This window comes from Nomascus leucogenys, chromosome 2 (genome assembly GCF_006542625.1).
Source record: "Nomascus leucogenys isolate Asia chromosome 2, Asia_NLE_v1, whole genome shotgun sequence".
NCBI classification, from domain to species: Eukaryota; Metazoa; Chordata; class Mammalia; order Primates; family Hylobatidae; genus Nomascus; species Nomascus leucogenys.
The window spans coordinates 70,076,329-70,096,940 of NC_044382.1; positions in this window are offsets into that span (position 1 = coordinate 70,076,329).

The following is a 20,612-nucleotide window of genomic DNA, read 5'->3' on the forward strand; positions in this document are numbered from 1 at the left end:
GAGAGGCATAGTGGATTACACCTATAATCCCAGCGCTTTGGGAGGTTTAGGCCGAAAGGTGACTTGAGGCTTGGAGTTTGAGACCAGTCTGAGCAATATAGCAAGACCTTGCCTGTAAAAATAATAATAATAATAATAGTAATAATAATAAAAATTTTAAACTCAATCTCAAGACATAAGATCAGGGAAACATTTTTCTTTTTAATTCAAATAAGAACAATGGAAAGCCCAAAAAACTAAACATAATTGGCCGGGCGCGGTGGCTCATGCCTGTAATCCCAGCACTTTGGGAGGCTGAGGTAGGAGGATCACTTGAGGTCAGGAGTTTGAGACCAGCCTGACCAACATGGTGAAACCCCATCTCTACTAAAAATACAAAAAAAGTAGCCAGGGGTGGTGGCGCACACAAGTAGTCCCAGCTACTCTGGAGGCTGAGGTGGAAGGATCACTTGAACCTGGGAGGCAGAGGTTGCAGTGAGCTGAGATTGCACCACTATACTCCAGCCTGGGTGACAGAGCGAGACTCCATCAAAAAAAAAAAAAAAAAAAAATAGATGTTATCAAGGTCCCACCAACAGAAATACCCACTGTGAAGACTGTTAAACATTCATCCAAAAATCTCTCCATGCATACGTACATGTTGAAATACAGGTATATATTCTAGTCTCTTACAATATTTCTTCAGGGCCAGGCGCGGTGGCTCACACCTGTAATCCCAGCACTTTGGAAGGCAGAGGCAGATGGATCACTTGAGGTCAGGAGTTTGAAAGCAGCCTGGACAACATGGTGAAACCCCATCTCTACTAAAAACACAAAAATTAGCTGGGCCTCATAGGTGCACACCTGTAATCCCAGCTACTCAGGAGGCTGAGGCAGGAGAATCACTTGAACCCAGGAGGCAGAGGTTGCAGTGAGCCGACATTGCACCACTGTACTCTAGCCTGGGTGACAGAACGAAACCCTGTCTCAAAAAAATAAATAAAATAAAATATTTATTCAGACATTCTAGAACACATTAAATGCCATTGGTATCTAAGTTTTTTCAAGGTACTCAAAATTAGTAATAGCATGTGCAAGAAATTAACATTTGTTATATTTGAGTGCTGATTTCCTCAGGCAAAGGTTAAGAACTACTAAAGTATTGGCAAAATGATAAAAATTAGTTAACATACATAAAAATATACTGTAGGCTGGGTGCAGTGGCTCAAGCCTATAATCCCAGCACTTCTGGAAGCCAAAGTAGGCAGATTGCTTCAGCTCAGGAGTTTGAGACCAGCTTGGGCAACGTGCAAGACTCCACCTCCATAGAAAAAAATATATAAAAATAACTTTATGGTGCCAGACACGGTAGCTCACACCCATAATCCCAGCATTTTGGGAGGCTGAGACGGGTAGATCACCTGAGGTTGGGAGTTGGAGACCAGCCTGACCAACATGGAGAAACCCCGTCTCTACTAAAAATACAAAATTAGCTGGGCATGGTGGTGCATGCCTGTAATCCCAGCTACTCAGGGGGCTGAGGCAGGAGAGTTGCTTGAACTTGGGAGGCAGAGGTTGCAGTGAGCCGAGATTCTGCCATTGCACTCCAGCCTGGGCAACAAGAGGGAAACTCTGTCTGAAAACAAACAAACAAACAAACAAAAAACCTTTATGGCCAGGTGCAGTGGTTCATGCCTGTAATCCCAGCACTTTGGGAGGCCGAGGTGAGCAGATCACTTGAGGTCAGGAGGTCAAGACCAGCCTGGCAAACATGGTGAAACCCCATCTCTACCAAAAGTACAAAAAACTAGCCAGGCGTAGTGGTGTGTGTCTGTAATCCCAGCTACTTGGGAGGCTGAGGCAGGAGAATCACCTGAACCCAAGAGGGGGAAGTTGCAGTGAGCCAAGATCATGCCACTCCACTCCAGCCTGGGCAACAGAGGGAGACTCTTGTCTCAAAAAAAAATAAAAACTTTGTAGACTGTGATGTGTGGGCCGAAAGACAAGGCATTACTGTGACCATTCACCTGGAAAGAATGCATGTTGGTTAGCTGTGTAACTTATCCTTGTTTCAAGGCCTTCAGCAAATCTTGGTTGAATATCTGTCACCCATTCAGAATTGAGCTAATTGCTTTAGAGGAGATAAATAAGCAACCAGGGCCTTTGGCTGCCTTCCATGAATTTCCTGTCTGGTTGAGGAGGCAAAAAGAAGTAAATATTTAAACTCAAATTGCAATTCATTCAATTAATTCAATAAATATGGTCTTGAGCAACTATTAGATGCCAGATTCTGGGGATACAGCAACGAACAATTCTGATTCTGGGGATACAGCAACGAACAATTCTGATGAGGTCCCTGCCCTGGTGGACCTAGTTTGCCAGTGAGCAAGGGAAGCCTATAAAGTCAGACAGTGGTAAATGCGATGAAGAAAAAGAAGGCAGGCTAAAGGACAGTGACAGCATGCTATTTTTAGATAGGCTAATCAGGGAAGGCTGCTCTGAGGAAGTGATATTTGAGCCGAGCGGTAAGTGAAGGAGTGGGCTGTGACCATCTAAGGAATGGTCCATTAGACAGAGGGGATGGCAAACACCAAGGCCCTGGGTCAGGAACCTGCTCTGGGCACAAGAAGATGAGGCACTGTAATTGAGTGTCGGATATGTGCCATGGTATAGAATTATAAAGCATGTCTTCTGGAAGGTACCTTAAAAATCATTCAGCTGGGGCCGAGTGTGGTGGCTCGCTCCTGTAATCCCAGCACTTTGGGAGGCCAAGGTGGGCAGATTGTTTGAGCTCAGGAGTTTGAAACCTTCGTGGGCAACATGTTGTTTCTCCTAAAAATACAAAAAATTAGCCAGGCATGGTGGCCTGTGCCTGCAGACCCAGCTACTCGGGAGGTGAGGTGGGAGGATCGCTTGAGCCTCGAGAACTGAGAGAGATCACTTTTTACTGCTATGTACAGTTTGCCAAAGAGACAACTGCTCACACAGATGATTAGTGGTACCTGGTGTTTTAAGCAGATATTCTCAATAACAACTAGAAGTAACTACAAAATTATTACAGTACTGCACTATGTACTACAGGTAATTTTTTTCAGTTATGATTTACTATCGCATCTTTGTTTGTTTACATTTTTTTCAACTGTGAGTGATGCCATGTATGATCTGTAAGTATATTTGTATATCAGTTTGGGCAAATTTTAACTTTTTTTTTTTTTTTGAGACAGAGTCTCGCCTTGTCACCCAGGCTGGAGTGCAGTGGCGTGATCTCGGCTCACTGCAATCCCTGCCTCCCAGGTTCAAGCAGTTCTCCTGCCTCAGCCTCCCGGGTAGCTGGGACTACAGGTGCCTGCCACCACACCGGCTAATTTTTGTACTTTTAGTAGAGACGGGGTTTCACCATGTTGGCCAGGCTGGTCTCGAGCTCCTGACCTCGTGATCCGTCCGCCTCGGCCTCCTAAAGTGCTGGGATTACAGGCGTGAGCCACCGCACTGGCCAAATTTTAACTTTTTGTAAGAGGTTTGTGCATATTTTATGGAAGTAAATGGTAAAATACACTAGTGTCTACATATATCTTGTGCATTTCTACCTAACTTTTCTTTTTTTTTTTTTTTTTTTTTTTGAGACTGAGTCTCGCTCTGTCGCCCAGGCTGGAGTGCAGTGGCACAATCTCGGCTCACTGCAAGCTCCGCCTCCCGGGTTCACGCCATTCTCCTGCCTCAGCCTCTCCGTGTAGCTGGGACTACAGGCGCCCGCCACCACGCCCGGCTAATTTTTTGTATTTTTAGTAGAGACAGGGTTTCACCGTGGTCTCGATCTCCTGACCTCGTGATCCGCCCGCCTCGGCCTCCCAAAGTGCTGGGATTACAAGCGTGAGCCACCGCGCCCGGCCTCTACCTAACTTTTCTTAATTTTTTTTTTTTTTTTTTTTTTTTGAGACAGATTCTCACTCTGTCACCCAGGCTGGAGTGCAGGGGCATGGCCTCGGCTCACTGCAGCCTCCGCCTCCTGGGTTCAAGTGATTCTCGTGCCTCAGCCTCCCAAGTAGCTGGGATTACAGGGGTGTGCCACCACATCTGGCTAATTTTTGTATTTTTAGTAGATATGGGGTTTCACCATGTTGGCCAGGCTGGTCTCGAACCCCTGACCTCAGGGGATCCACCCCCTTGGCCTCCCAAAGTGCTGGGATTACAGGCATGAGCCACTGGGCCTGGCCAACTTTTTAAATTTTTTTTTTTTTGCCATTTCTAGGCTATTCTGCAAGTTTTTTCAAATTGTCCCAAATCTCTGAAAATTTTTCCCACATATTTATTGAAAATATCCACATATAAGTGAACTCACACAGTTCAAGGAACAACTGCATTCACTTTCCCCAAAAAATCTTCAATGTTTTATCCCAAATAATCTACTACTGCATTTTTAAAAATAGACAACACCAATTTCAATAATCAATTTTACTCAACCTTTTTCATTTTGCTATTTAGAACAAAAGAACAGACATTTATTGGAGCCTTGAAAATCGTCAACATTGATAAGCCAAAAAACGCAGCTATCACAACCCCAGACATGTACCTCCATAATTTAGCATCCTGTTCATTCTCAATATTTTTCTTCCTAGGCAAGAAAGATGTTGAATTGATAGTGTTAACTTGCAAGATTTACTGAAACACCAAAGTTCTACAGAGTAAAAATTTAGTAGAGAAATAAGAAGAAAGAAAACTACCCAAGAATCATGCAAATTTAAACGTGTTTTCATTTAGTTATTTACTCTTTTTAGAACTGAAGCGTCACTTTGTCACAGGCTAGAGTGCAGTAGTGTGACCTTAGCCCACTGCATCCTGGAACTCCTGGGCTCAAGTGATCCTCCTGCCTCAGCCTTGCAAGTAGCTGGGACTACAGGCGTGTGCCACCATGCCAGGCTAATTTTTTCATTTTTTTGTAGAGATAGGGGTCTTCCTACATTGCCCAGGCTGGTCTTGAACTTCTGGCCTCAAGCGATCCTCCCACCTGGGCTGGCATTACTATTCTAGTCCAGCCTCCTACTTCCCTGGTAAATCTGCAGGATTTCCCAGGCTGGTCTTGAACTGCTGGCCTCAGATAATCCTCCCATCTTGACCTCCCAAAGTGCCAAGATTACAGGTGTGGGCCACTATGCCTGGCCTTGATTTATTAACTTGAACAAAACAGGAGGGAAATTCCACAACTACTACCTGGTATTATTAATAATTGTCATTAAGGCAGGATGTGGTGGCTCATGCCTGTAATCCCAACACTTTGGGAGGCTGAGGAGGATAGGATTGCTTCAGCCAGGAGTTCAAGACCAGCCTGGGCAACATGATGAGACCCCCCCATCTCTACAAAAAATAAAATAGGCTGGGCGTGGTGGCTCACGCCTATAATCCCAGCACTTAGGGAGGCCGAGGCGGGCGGATGACCAGAGGTCAGCAGTTTGAGACAAACCTGACCAACATGGTGAAACCCTGTCTCTACTAAAATACAGAATTAGCCGGGCATGGTGGCACATTCCTGTAATCCCAGCTACTTAGGAGGCTGAAGCAGGAGAATCGCTTGAACTTGGGAGGCAGAGGTTGCAGTGAGCTGAGATCAAGCCATTGCATTCCAGCCTGGGCAACAAGAGGGAAACTCCCTCTCAAAATAATAATAATAATAAAAAATAACAATAAGACAAAATTAGCTGGGTGTGGTGGGGTATGCACAAGTAGTCTCAGCTACTTTGGAGGCTGAGGCAGGAGGATTCCTTCAACCCAGAAGTTCAAGGTTACTCCTGGGTTGAGCTATAATCCTGCCACTGCACTCTAGCCTGGGCAACAGAACAAGACCCTGTCTCAAAAAAACAAACTGTCATTACAACTATATTTTAGACAGTATGTGATTAAAGTACTTTATTCTGGAGTTAGTAAAAACCATAAATAGTTTCTTAGTATTAGTATCTTCATCATTTACATTATGAAGCATTTGCTCCAGTTATGAATAATCTTAGGCCCCATTTACAAACCTTCCCCTTTTTGCACAAAATATATGTTATTGTTTCATGTTATTTTTCTCCTTCATAAATACCAGGCAGATTCCAAGTAGGGAAATATTTTTCAGCAAGACTTAAAAATAATTAGCAATGTCGAAGCTTGTATGTTGTTCAGGATAATCCAAATTTATTTATTTATTTATTTATTTATTTATTTATTTTTGAGACAGGGTCTTACTCTGTCACCCAGGCTGGAGTGCAGTGGCCCAATCATGGCTCACTGCAGCCTCCACCAACCTCCTGGGCTCAGATGATCCTCCCACTTCAGACTCCTGTGTAGCTAGGACTAAAGGCAGGCACCACCACACCCAGCTAATTTTTTGTTGTTGTTTTTTTTTTGTTTTTTTTTAAGAGACAGCGTTTTACCATGTGCTGGTCTTGAATTCCTGGACTCACGTGACCCTCCTGCCTCAGCGATCCCAAAGCGCTGGGATTAGAGGCATGAGCCACCTTGCCCAGCCGAAATGTCTTTTAATTCTACTGTTCTAGAAACAAACTTGCTCAGTTTACAAGCCACTTTGGGGTCTTGGTGTGTGTATATGTGTGTGATAGTTAATTTTATGTGTCAACTTTATTGGGACACAGGGTGCCCAGATTAAACATTATTTCTGGGTGTATCTGTGACAGTGTTAGTAAAGTAGATTGCTTTGGAGCTTGTATGCGAGCCTGAAGAAGACTTCTGTCTCCTATAGCCACAGAGCTGAGACTGCTGAAAATCAAATGCAGAGCCTCATTCTGTGACTGACTGAATTGTATCCAGCCTCACAGGGCATCTCATGTTAAAGTGAGCATATTGATTGGGAAATGACAGGATCCTGGAAATTGAAATAGGGATGTGTGGGAAGACCTTGATAAGAGACATTGAGCCCCGAAAGTCTAATGTATCTCCCTTGCCAGTGGAAGAGGCCTCCCTACCCCAGTGGTATGGGTCTCCCCATCACTCTCCCACCGCTATCTCAGGGAATTAACTCTGCATTGCCTGAGGAAACTGTAAAGGCCTCCACTGAGGCAGTTGATGGCAAGACTATGCTGATTCTGTTACGGGACCACCCCAACATCCCCCTTTGGTTCTAGACCTGTAACTAGACCCAAGTATCAGTAGGCCCCTAAGGTAAAGTACAAAGTGTGACCCAAGAGGAGGGATGCGATGCTCCAAAGCAGTCCCCCCAATCCATGGCTTTGCTTTCCACAGTTTCAGTTACCCACAGTCAACCATGATTCAAAAGTATTAAATGGAAAATTCCAGAAGTAAGCAACTCATACTTTTTTTTTCTGTTTTTGTTTTGTTTTGTTTCGTTTTGTTTTGTTTTCTTATTGAGACAGACAGGGTCTTGCTCTCCACTCAGGCTTGAGTACAGTGGTGTGATCATAGCTCACTGCAGCCTTGAACTCCTGGGCTCAATCTTCCCATCTTGCCTCCCAAGTTAGCTGGGACTACAGGTGTGCACCACCAAGCCTGGCCAATTTTTTTGTTTTGTTTTGGTTTGGTTTGGTTTGGTTTGGTTTTTGTAGAGATGGTGGTCTCACTGTGTTGTCCACGCTGGTCTTGAACTCTTAGCCTCAATGTTGCCTCCCACCTTGGCCTTCCAAAACACTGGAATTATAGGCATGAGTCACTATGCCCAACCAACTCATAATTTCAATTGCATGTTGTTCTGAGTAGTGTGATAAAATATTGTATCATTGCTAAATGGACTTAAGGTTGTTTTAAAGAAATAAAGAATATAAATAAAATAATACGATAAATTAAAAAAAACAAAAAACAAAATCTTACACCATCCCACCCAGGATGCGAATCATCCCTCTGTCCAGCATACCTGCACTGTGTATGCTATTCACTCATTTTCACTTAGTAGCTGTCTCAGTTATCAGATTGACTGTCATGGTATCACAGTGTTTGTGTGCAAGTGGCTTTTATTTCACTCAATAGTAGCCCCAAAGTGTAAGAGTAGTGATGCTGGCAATTCAGATATGCCAAAGAAAAGCTGTCAAGAACTTCTTCTAAGTGAGGAGGTGAAAGTGCTCAACTTAATAAGGAAAGAAAAAAACTCATATGTTGAGGTTGCTAAGATCTATAGTAAGAACAAATCTTTTATCTGTGAAACTGTGAAGAAGGAAAAAGAAATGAAATTCATGCTAGTTTTGCTGTCACACCTCAAATTGCAAGTTAGACCACAGTGAGTGAAAACTTTCATTACAGCATGTTGTTATAATTGCTCTATTTTATTATTAGTTATTATTAATCTCTTCCGGTGCCTAATTTTTGTTTGTTTGTTTGTTTTTGAGACAGAGTGTCACGTGCTGGAGTGCAGTGGCACAATCTCAGCTCACTGCAATCTCCACCTCCTGGGTTCAAGTGATTCTCCTGTCTCAGCCTCCTGAGTAGCTGGGACTACAGGCACACACCACCACACCTGGCTAATTTTTTTTTTTTTTTTTTTTTTAGGAGAGACAGGGTTTTGCCATGTTGCACCGGCTGGTCTCAAACTCCCGACCTCAGGTGATCTGCCTGCCTTGGCCTCCCAAAGTTCTGGGATTACAGGCTCAAGCCACCATGCCCGGCCTAATTTTTTTTTTTTTTTTAGTACAGTCAAGGTCTTGCTATGTTGCCCAGGCTGGTCTCAAAGTCCTGGGCTCAAGGGATCCTGTCTTCTCAGCCTCCCAACGTCCTGGGATTATAGGCATGAGCCACCACACCTGTCCTAGAGCCTTTCTAACTCCCTAAACTGAAGAATTAAAGGCAGAATCTCTGCTTAGTGGGCCCAAATCAATTAATTTAGCCTGACCCAACCTTATGTTCTTTCCACCATCATCCCATACCCTTAGTATCCATTCTCACACATGCTCTCCCATTTCTGTCCATATAAATTAGAAAACTCAAGTAGAGTAGTCCCCTCTTAGCCTAAGGGAATATGTTCCAAGACCCCCAGTGGAAGACTGAAACTGTGGATAGTACCAAACCCTACATATACTATGCTTTTTTCTATATACACATACCTATGGTAAAGTGTAATTTATAAATTACATGCTGGACACAGTTGCTCATGCCTGTAACCCCAGCACTTTGGGAGGCTGAGGTGGGCAGATCACTTGAGGTCACGAGTTTGAGACCAGTCTGGCCAATATGGTGAAACCCCATCTGTACTAAAAATACAAAAATTAGCTGGGCATGGTGATGTGCACCTGTAGTCCCAGCTACTGGAGACTGAAGTGGGAGAATTGCTTGAACCCGGGAGGTGGAGGTTGCAGTGAGCCGAGATCACGCGATTGCACTCCAGCCTGGGTGACAGAGTGAGACTCCATCTCAAAAAAAAAAAAGCCAGCCAGGCATGATGGTGTGTTCCTGTAGTCCAAGCTACTCAGGAGGTTGAGGGAGGAGGACCATTTGAGCCTGGGAGGTTGAGGCTGCAGTGAGCCATACTCTGGCCTGGCTGATAGAGTGAGACCCTGTCAAAAAAAAAAAAAAAGAAGGCTGGACACGGTGGCTCACACCTGTAATCCCAGCAGTTTGGGAGGCTGAGGAGGGCAGATCATGAGGTCAAGAGTTCGAGACCAGTCTGGCCAACATGGTGAAACCCTGTCTCTACCAAGAATACAAAAATTAGCCAGACGTGGTGGCAGGCACCTGTAATCCCAGCTACTCGGGAGGCTGAGGCAGGAGAACTGCTTAAACTCGGGAGGCGGAGGTTGCAGTGAGCTGAGATTGAACCACTGCACTCCAGCCTGGGTGACAGAGCAAGGCTCTGTCTTGGGGGGAAAAAAAAGGAAAGGAAAGAAAAGAAAAGGCTCTAACACTTTGGTTGATTGGCTCAAACGTGGAAAACATGGACCGAAACCTGGCCCATGGTGAGCAAATTGGAAATGCCGTACCTGCCTTGGTTTAATGTAGGGAAAGGAATTCAGAAGCTTAGGGAGATTGGCATGCTAGAGTGAATTTGTCATTTAAGGCCTATTCACCCACAATGGGAAGGTTCAAAAGACACACCTTTCACCAATACCGTGAAACATAACATCATGAGGGGAGCACATGCTTGGAGAGCTCTGTGATCACCCTACTCTGTAGGCCTGGCCTTTCGATGGAAACTGCACTCACAGAATCGGGAAGCCTAAATGCAATGGGAGTCATTGGATCCCACCCCTGCCCAGAGTGGTAGGTGCCAAGTTTTGGCACTCAACCAACAGAGGCAAGGGGGGTGTGGTTGTCATGATGAACAGCAGAATCAAGGCAGCAATCAGAATGGTCTGACTCATGAAGACCTTTGGCATTGGCAAGTTTATCAGGGTGTTCCTAGAAGTGAAATATTTTCTTACTTGATCTGTATATGCAGAAAATTTCTAGGTCAGATGAACAAAAGTTTAACATGAATCATAAAAATTGATTCATAACTCCTCAATGAATTGCTGGACATCAGCCACTTTACTGACCCAGGACCACTTGAATGAAGGGGATACCTGGACCTGTTGAAGAATAACCCCAATACTCCTAAAAATCTATCTTGTTGTGTGTGTGTATGTGTTTTGTTTTTTGTTTTTGTTTTTGTTTTTGAGACAGAGTCTCACTCTGTTGCCCAGGCTGGAGTGCAGTACCTGGAATTACAGGTGCCCGCCACCACACTTGGCTAATTTTTGTATTCTTGGTAGAGACAGGGTTTCAACATGTTGGCTAGGCTGGTCTCAAACTCTTGACCTCATGATCTGCCCACCTCGGCCTCCCAAACTGCTGGGATTACATGGCTCACTGCAGTCTCAAACTCCTGGGCTCAAATGATTCTCCCGCCTTAGCCTGCCGACTAGCTGGGACTACAGGCTCGAACCCGTGTGCCTGGCTAATAAAAATGTATGCTATTAATCTTTTTCCCAGTCTTCCCCAAAGGGACCTATAGCCAGGGACCTGTAACCACAGTAGTTGTGCATTGGGAAGAAGGAAGTAATCAGAACTTTTGGGGACTACTAGACACCAGCTCTGAGCTGATACCAATTCTGGGGTACCCAAAATGCCACTGTGGCCTACCAGTGGGAGTAGGGGCTTATGGAGGTCAGGTGATCAATGGAGTTTTAGCTCAAGTCTGCCTCACAGTGGGCCCAGTGGGTCCCAACCCATTCTGCAGTTATTTCTCCAGTTCCAGAATATGTAATTGAAATAGGCATACAAAGAAGCTGGCAGAATCCCCATATTGTTTCCCTGACCTGCGGCGTGAGGGCTGTTATGGGAGGAAAGGCCAAGTGGAAGCTATTAGAGCTGGCTTGAACTAGGAAAATAGTAAACCCAAAGCATAACACATTCCTAGAGGGATTGCAGAGATTAGTGCCACCATCAAGGACATGAAGGATGCAGAGGTGATGATTCCCACCACATTCCCATTCAATTTGCCCATTTGGCCTGTGCAGAACACAGATGGATCTTGGAGGATGACAGTGGATTATCACAAGCTTAACCAGGTGGTGACTCCAATTGCAGCTGCTGTATCAGATGTGGTTTCATTGCTTAAGCAAATTAACACATCCCCTGGTTCCTGATTTGCAGCTATTGAACTGGCAAACGCCTTTCCCTCAAATTCCTGTCCATGAGGCCCATAACAGCAGTTTGCTTTCAGCAGGCAGGGCCAGCAATACACCTTCAGGTCCTGCCTGGGGGGCATATGTCAACTCTCTAGCCCTATGTCAAAATTTACACAGAAAGACAAACATTGCATGTTCTCACTCATTTGTAGGATCTAAAAATCAAAACAACTGAACTCATGGACATAGAGAGTAGAAGGGTGATTATCAGAAGCTTGGAAGGGTAGGATAGTGGGGGAGGTGGGAGGTAGGGGTGATTAATGGGTACAAAAACAGTAGTTAGAAAGAATGAATAAGACCCGCTATTTGATAGCACAACAGGGTAACTATAGTCAATAATAATTGTACATTTTAAAATAACTGAAAGTATAATTGGATTGTTACACAAAGGATAAGTGCTCAAGGGGATGGAACCCCATTCTCCATGTAATCATTATGCATTACATGCCTGTATCAAAACATTTCATGTACCCCATAAATATATATGCCTACTATGTACGGCAAAAATTATTAAAAATAAAACAAAATTAAATTCCCAATGAATTGCCTTTCCTTTCCACAAGACATCACACTGGTCCGTTACATTGAAGCCACCATGCTGATTGGACCCAGGAAGCAAAGAGTATCAACTACTCTACACTCACTGGTAAGACGCTTGCATGTCAGAGGGTGAAAAATAAATCCAACCAAAATTCAAGGGCCTTCTACCTCGGTGAAACTTCTAGAGAACCAGTGGTGTGGGGAATGTTGAGATATCCCTTCTAAGGTGAGGGAGAAGTTGTTGCATCTGGCCCCTCCTACAGGCAGAATACAGGCACAATGCCCCGTGGGTGTCTTTGGATTTTGGAGGCAACATATTCTTCATTTAGGTGTGATATTCTAATCTATTTACTGGGTGACCCAAAAAGCTGCAACTGTTGAATGGGACTCAGAACCTGACAAGGCTCTGCAATGGGTCCAGGCTGCTGTGCAAGCTGCTCCGCCCCTTGGGCCATATGATCCGGCAGAACCAGTGGTGCTTGAAGGGTCAGTGGCAGACAGGGGTGCTGTTTGGAGTCTTTAGCATGTTCCTGTAGGTGGATTATAGCACAGATCCTTAGAATTTTGCAGCAGAGCCCTGCCATCCTTCAGCTTACTTTCCTTTTGAGACAGCTCTTGGCCTGCTCCTGGGCCTTGGTAAAGACTGAATGCTTGGCCGGACACGGTGGCTCACACCTGTAATCTCAGCACTTTGGGAGGCTGAGGTGGGTGAATCACGAGGTCAGCCTGGCCAACATGGTGAAAGCCCATCTGTACTAAAAATACAAAAATTAGCCGGGCATGGTGGCATGCGCCTGTAATCCCAGCTACTTGGGAGACTGAGGCAGGAGAATCACTTGAACCCTGGAGGCAGAGGTTGCAGTGAGCCAAGATTGCGTCATTGCACTCCAGCCTAGACGACAGAGTGAGACTCCGTCTCGGGAAAAAAAAGACTGAATGCTCAAGCATGGCCACCAAGTTACAATGTGACTTGAGCTGCCCATCACAAACTGGGTGCTATCTGATCTCCAATGCCATAAATTTGGATGTGCACAGGAGCACTCCACCATCAAATGGAAGTGGTATATACATGATTGAGTTCAAGCAGGCCCTGAAGGCACAAGTAAGTTAATGAAGGACTGGCACAAATACCAACGGTCCCCTGCCCCGCTACACTGTCTTCTCTCTCCCGTTCTGTACCTATGGCCTCTTAGGGAGGTCCCTACAATCAGCTGACAGAGGAAGATAGGACAGGCCTGGTTTCCAGGTACTTCTGCACAATACGTGTGTGCCATCTGAAAGTGGACAGCGCTATAGCTTCTCTCTGAGACACCCCTTAAGGACAGCAGTGAAGGGAAATCTTCCCAGTGGCAAAACTTCAGGCAGCATGCTTTGCTTGGAAGAAAAAATGGTCAGACACGCAATTATATACCAATCTCATGGGCTGTGGACAGTAGTTTGGCTGGACGTTCAGGAACTTGGAAGGAAAATGATTGGAAAACTGGTTAACAAGGAAATTTGGAGAAGAGGTATGTGAATAGACCTCGCAGAATGAGCAAAAATCGTAAGATATTTGTCTCCCTTGTGAATGCTCACCCAAGGGTGATCTCAGTAGAGCAGGACTTTAAAAATCAAGTGGATAGGATGACCTATTTTGTGGATACCCATCAGCCTCTTTCTCCAGCCACTCCTGTCATCAGCCAGTGGGCTCATGAGCAGAGTGGCCATGGTCAGGGATGGAGGTTAATCATGGGCTTGGGAATATGGACTACCACTCATCAAAGCTGACCTGGCTATGGCCACTGGTGAGTGCCCAGTCCATCAGCAGCAGAGACCAAGACTGAGTCCCTGATATTCCCCGGGGGGTAATCAGCCAGCTCCCCAGTGGCAGGTTGATTACAATGGACTTCTTCTATCATGGAAGGGACAGTGTTTTGTTCTTACTATAATAGATTCTTAAAAAATTTTTTTTGATTCTTATTTTTTATTTTTAGAGATGGGGTCTTGCTCTGTTGCCCAGGCTGGAGTGCAGTGGCTATTTGCAGGCATTATAGCACACTACAGCTTTGAACTCCTGTTCTCAAGAAATCCTCCCACTTTGCCGCAGCCTCCCAAGTAGCTAGAACTACAGGTGTGCACCACTGTGTGGGCTTGTAATAAACTCTTACTCTGCATATTAATTTGCCTTCCCTGCACACAATGCTTCTACCAAAACTACCATTTGTGGGCTTATGAATGTCTTATCTATTGTAATGGTATTGATGTTCCACACAGCATTGCTTCTCATCAATGAACTCACAGCAAAAGGAATGCAGCAATGGGTTCAAGCTCATGGAATTCACTGGTCTTTTCCCACCATTCTGAAGTAGCTGGTTTGATGAAACAGTGAAAGGGTCTTTTGAAGACTTAGTTACAGTACCAGCTAGGAGGGCTAGGGCAAGGTTCACCAGAAGGCTGTATATGCTCTGAATCAGCATCCAATATACAGTGCTGTTTGTTTTGTTTTTCTCTTCTTCTTTCTTTCTTTCTTTCTTTCTTTTTCTTTCTTTCTTTCTTTTTCTTTTTTTTTTTTTTTTTTTTTTTTTTTTGAGACGGAGTCTCGCTCTGTTGCCCAGGCTGGAGTGCAGTGGCGCGATCTCGGCTCACTGCAAGCTCCGCCTCCCGGGTTCACGCCATTCTCCTGCCTCAGCCTCCCGAGTAGCTGGGACTACAGGCGCCCGCCAACACGCCTGGCTAATTTTTTGTATTTTTAGTAGAGACGGGGTTTCACCGTGGTCTCGATCTCCTGACCTCGTGATCCGCCCGCCTCGGCCTCCCAAAGTGCTGGGATTACAGGCTTGAGCCACCGTGCCCGGCCGGCTCTTTCTTTCTTTTTCTTTCCTTTTTTTTTGAAACAGAGTTTCCCTCTTGTTGCCCAGGCTGGAGTGCACTGGTGCGATCTCGGCTCACTGCAACATCTGCCTCCCGGGTTCAAGCAATTCTCATGACTCAACCTCCTGAGTAGCTGGGATTACAGGCACCTGCCACCACACCAGCTAATTTTTGTATTTTTTAGTAGAGACGAGGTTTTGCCATGTTGGTCAGGCTGATCTTGAACTCCTGACCTCAGGTGATCCACCCGCCTCGGACTCCCAAAGTGCTGGGATTACAGGCATGAGCCAATGAGCCTGGCCATGGTGCTGTTTCTCTTACAGCAGGAAATCACAGTCAGGAATCAAGGGTGGAAATGGGAGTGGCACCATTCACCAATTTTTTTTTCTTAGAGTCTTGCTCTGTTGCCCAGGCTGGAGTGCAGTGGCATGGCCATAGCTCCCTGTAGCCTCAAACTCGTGGGCTCAAGCAATCCTCCCACCTCAGCCTCTCAAGTAGCTAGGACTACAAGTGCTTGCCACCATGCCCAGCTAGTTTAACAAAGAGAAAAATATATATATATATATAGTAGAAACAGTGTCTCCCTATGCTGTTTGGGCTGGTCTCGAACTCCTGGCCTCAAGCAATCCTCCTGCCTTTGCCTCCCAAAGCACTGGGATTCCAGGCATGAACCACTGTGCCCAGCTGAACCACTATTACTTCTAGTGACCCAGTAGCAAAATTTTTGGTTCCTGTTCTCACAACTTTGTGCTCTGCTGGTCTAGAGCTCTTAGTTCCAGAAGAAGGAATGCTTCCATCTGGAGACACAACAATAATTGCATTGAGCTGGAAGTAAAGGCTACCGCCCAGCCACTTTGGGCTCCTCAACACCCTGAATCAACAAGAAAAGAAGGGAATCCTCTAGTAGCTAGATAAATTGATTCTGACTACCAAGGGAAACTTGGACTACTACTCCACAATGGAGGTAAGAAAGAGTACGTCTGCAATTCATGAGATCCTGTAGAGCATCTCTCAGTATGACCATGCCCTCTGATTAAGTGGAACGGAAAAATATACAACAATCCAATCCAGACAGGACTAGATATGGCCCAGGTCCTTCAGGAATGAAGGTTGGATCACAACACCAAATAAAGAACCATGACCACCTGAGGTGTTTGCTGAAGGCAAAAGGAATACAGAATGGGGTAGTGGAGGAAGATAGTTATAAATAAATACACAGCCAAGACCACATGACTGGTTACAGAAATGAGGACTGTAATTGTTATATTTCCTCCTTATTTTATTTTGTGTTTTTATATTTATTTATTTATTTATTTATTTATTTATTTATTTAGAGATGGAGTCTTGCACTGTCACCCAGGCTGGAGTGCAGTGGTGCAATCTCGGCTCACTGCAAGCTCCACCTCCCGGATTCACGCCATTCTCCTGCCTCAGTCTCCTGAGTAGCTGGGACTACAGGGGCCCGCCACCACGCCCAGCTAATTTTTTAAAATATTTTTAGTAGAGACGGGCTTTCACCGTGTTAGCCAGGATGGTCTCGATCTCCTGACCTCGTGATCTGCCCGCCTCGGCCTCCCAAAGTGCTGGCATTACAGGTGTGAGCCACCACTCCCGGCCTCCTCCTTATTTTATTATGAACATGTTTGTGCAGCAAATATCTTTGTTTTCTTTCCTCTCATTTTATCATGTAACATAAGATGTATTGACTTTATATCATAGGATTTAAGCACTGTTAATTTTATATCTGGCTGGGTGTGGTTGTTCATGTCTGTAATCCCAGCACTTTGAGAGGCTGAGGTGAGAGGACCACTTGAGCCCAGAAGATTGAGACCAGCCTGGGCAACATAGGGAGACCCTGTCTCTACAAAAATTTAAAAAAAAAAAAAATAGCCAGGCGTGGTAACACTTGCCTGTAGTCCTAGCTATGTGGGAGACTGTAGAGGGAGGATCTCTTGAGCCCAGGAGGTAGAAGTTGCAGTGAGCTATGATCATGCCACTGCACTCCAGCATGGGCAACAGAGTGAGACCTTATCTCAAAAAACAACAACAGTTGAGCATGGTGGCTCACACCTGTAACCCTTGAACTTTGGGAGGCCAAGGCAGGTGAATTGCTGAAGCCCAGGAGTTCAAAACCAGCCCGAGCAATATGGCAAAACCTCATCTCTACTAAAAACAAATCAGAAAAAAAATAAAAAACAGTATCCAGGTGTAGTGGCATGCACTTGCTGTCCTGACTACTTGGAAGGCTGAGATGGAAGACACCTCAATTGCTTGAGCCTGGGAGGATGAGGCTGCCATGAGCTGGCATTGCACCACTGCACTCCAGCCTGGGCAACACAGGCAGACCTTGTCTCTATAGAAAACAAACAAAAAACCAACAATAACAGCAAAAATTTTACATCTGCTCTATGAAAGTGTCATATATGCAAAGCAGCCCTCAAATGCCAAAGGAGCATCAAACCGAGGAATGAGGTAGATGAACCAGTTTGTCAATGAAGGGTGATTTATGAGGGAACTTATACACAGAAGTTTAGTCTTGAGCATCAGCAAGACAGGTAGATCTCAGCATGATATCTCCCCAGACCCAAGGCTCACCTACGAAAGGGAAAGGGGCTATATGCTCTATAGAGACAATTCAAGGCAACTGACATAGTTTGGATTTTTTTCCCCTTTAAATCTCATGTTGCAATGATTCCCAGTGTTGGAGGTGGGGCCTGGTGGGAGGTGATTGGATCATGGGGGCAGATCCCTCATGAATGGTTCAGCACCATCCCCTTGGTGATAAGTAAGCTCTCACCTGACTGCATGTGAGATCTTGTTGTTTGTAAGTGCATGGCACCCACCCCTTCCCCGTCTCTCCTGCTCCCACTTTCTTTATGTAACATGCCTGCTCCCCCTTCAGCTCCCACGGTAATTGTAAGCTTCCTGAGGCCCTTGCCAGAAGCAGATTCTAGAGCCATGCTTGTACAGCCTGCAGCCTGCAGATGGGAGAATCACAAACTCAGCTCATTGCAAGCTCTGCCTCCCAGGTTCAAGAGATTCTCCTGCCTCGGCCTCCCGAGTATCTGGGATTACAAGCAACTACTAACCACCACGTCTGGTTAATTTTTTATTTTTATTTTTTGTATGTTTAGTAGAGACAGGGTTTCACCATGTTGGCCAGGCTGGTCTCAAACTCCTGACCTCAGGTGATCCGCCCACCTTGGCCTCCCAAAGTGCTGGGATTACAGGCATGAGCCACCGTGCCCAGCCCAAACCTCTTTTCTTTATGAATTACCTAGCCTCAGGTGTTTTTTATAGTAATGCAGGGACGGCCTAACACAGCAGCCCTCCAGAACAAGCAAGAATGCTATGTGCGTCATAGCCTGTGATTTGTGTGGTAATATCAAGGTTGCCTTGACCTAAAGGCAGGATTTATAGTGTGTACATGTTCTTACACCAAGGACAGTAAATAAAGTAGGAATCAGAAGGCATTCACAAGACTGGGGTTAGTAAGGAGTCCGTATGGCAGATCAGCATTCAAGATGGAGTCACTTCTGTCTCCGCAACATCACAGTCTTTAAGTTTCAGAAGAATATCAAAGAGAAGACTAAACATCACTCATTCCCATCCTTTTATGGGAAAGAGTTTGTGCATTTTCGGTGGCACACAGGATAGATGTATCATATTAGGCAGAATTATTACCTTGTTATTGTCATTATTTGGAGATTAAGTATGGTTTCAGGAGATGAGGATGAGTGTCAAGTTGACAAGGGATAGATTTGTAATGGTTATTTTTATGTGTCGACTTGATTGGGACATGGGGTGCCTATGTAAAACGTTATTTCTGTGTGTGTCTGTGAGAATGATTCTGAATGAGACCGGCATTTGAATCAGATGGCCCTCCCCAGTGTGGGGGTCCTCATCCAGTCCTGTCATCCAATCCACTGAGGGCCTGAATAGAACAACAGAAGCAGAGGAGGGAGAGTTTGCTCTGCCTGCCTGATTGGTTGAGCGGAAACATCAGTCTTCTGCCCTCTCCTGGGACTTGCACCATCAGATTCCCAGTTCTCAGAGTTACACCGCCAGCCTTCCCGGGTCTCCAGTTTGCAGAAGCAGAGTGTGGGATTTCTCAGCCTCCATAATCGCATGAGTTAATTCCTTAAAATACATCATAGATGATAATACAGTGATAGCGATAGGGGTGGATAGACAGATAGATTGATCAATCATATTGGTCTATTTTTCTGGAGAACCTTGACTAATACAGTGTGTGTTTTAAGAGCTCTATTGGTGGGGGGTGGCAATGGGGAGATGTTGGTCAAAGGGTATGAAGTTTCAACTATACAGAAGAATGTTTTCAAGACCTATAAGAGAACTGATTTTATTTTATTTTTAAATTTTATTTTATTGAGAGTGTCTTGCTCTTTCACCCAGGCTGGTGTGCACTGGGATGGTCTCAGGTCATTGCAGCCTCGATATTCTGGGCTCAAGTGATCCTCCTACCTCAGCCTCCCAAGGAGCTGGGACAACAGGTACATGGCATCACGCCTGGCTAATTTTTGTATTTTTTGTAGAGATAGGGTCTCATTATGTTGCCCAGGCTGGTCTCAAACTCCTGGCTCAAGTGATCCTCTTGCCTTGGCCTCTCAAAGTGTTGGGATTACAGGCGTAAGCCACTGCACCTGACCAAGAGAGCTGATCTTAAATGTTCACACCACAAAAAAAAATTATGTGAGGTGATGGATATGCTTGATTTAATTATTCCATAATGTGTACATATATCAAAACATCACATTGCATCCCACAGAGATACATAGTTATTATTGATCAATTAATTTTTTTTTGAGGCATGGTTTCACTCTCCTCATCCAGGCTGGAGGGCAATGGTGTGATTTTGGCTCACTGCAACCTCTGCCTCCCAGGCTCAAGCGATCCTCCCACCTTAGCCTCCCGAGTAGCTGGGACTATAGGGGCACACCACCATGCCCTGCTAATTTTTGTATTTTTGGTGCAGACAGGGTTTCACTATGTTAGTCAGGCTGGTCTCAAACTCCTGAGCTCAAGTGATCAGCCCGTCTTGGCCTCCCAAAGTGCTGGGGTTACAGGCATGAGTCACTGCGCCTGGCTGATTAAATATTTTTTAAAAGAGATTTATTTTAATTTACATACTGTAACATTCACCCATCCTAAGTGTACAATTCAATAATTTTTAGTGAATGTACAGAGCTGTGCAATCATCACCACATTCCAACTTTAGAATACCTCCGTCCCCAGAAAGATCTTTATTTTATTTTATTTTATTTTATTATACTTTAAGTTTTAGGGTACATGTGCACAATGTGCAGGTTTGTTACATATGTATACATGTGCCATGTTGGTGTGCTGCACCCATTAACTCGTCATTTAGCATTAGGTATATCTCCTAATGCTATCCCTCCCCCCTACCCCACCCACCCCACAAGGTTCATTTGCAGTCACTCCTTTACCCACTTGAGCCCTAGGCAGCCACTAATCTACTTTCTATCTTGATAGCTTTGCCTTTTCTGGGTAATCTCTGTGTTCAGTGGTGTTTCTATAGAACTTGACCATGGCGGGCACTAAGGCCCCCAAAAAGAATTGGTAGCTCAGCCTAATGAGAGTGGAAAAAAACCCACTCCCATA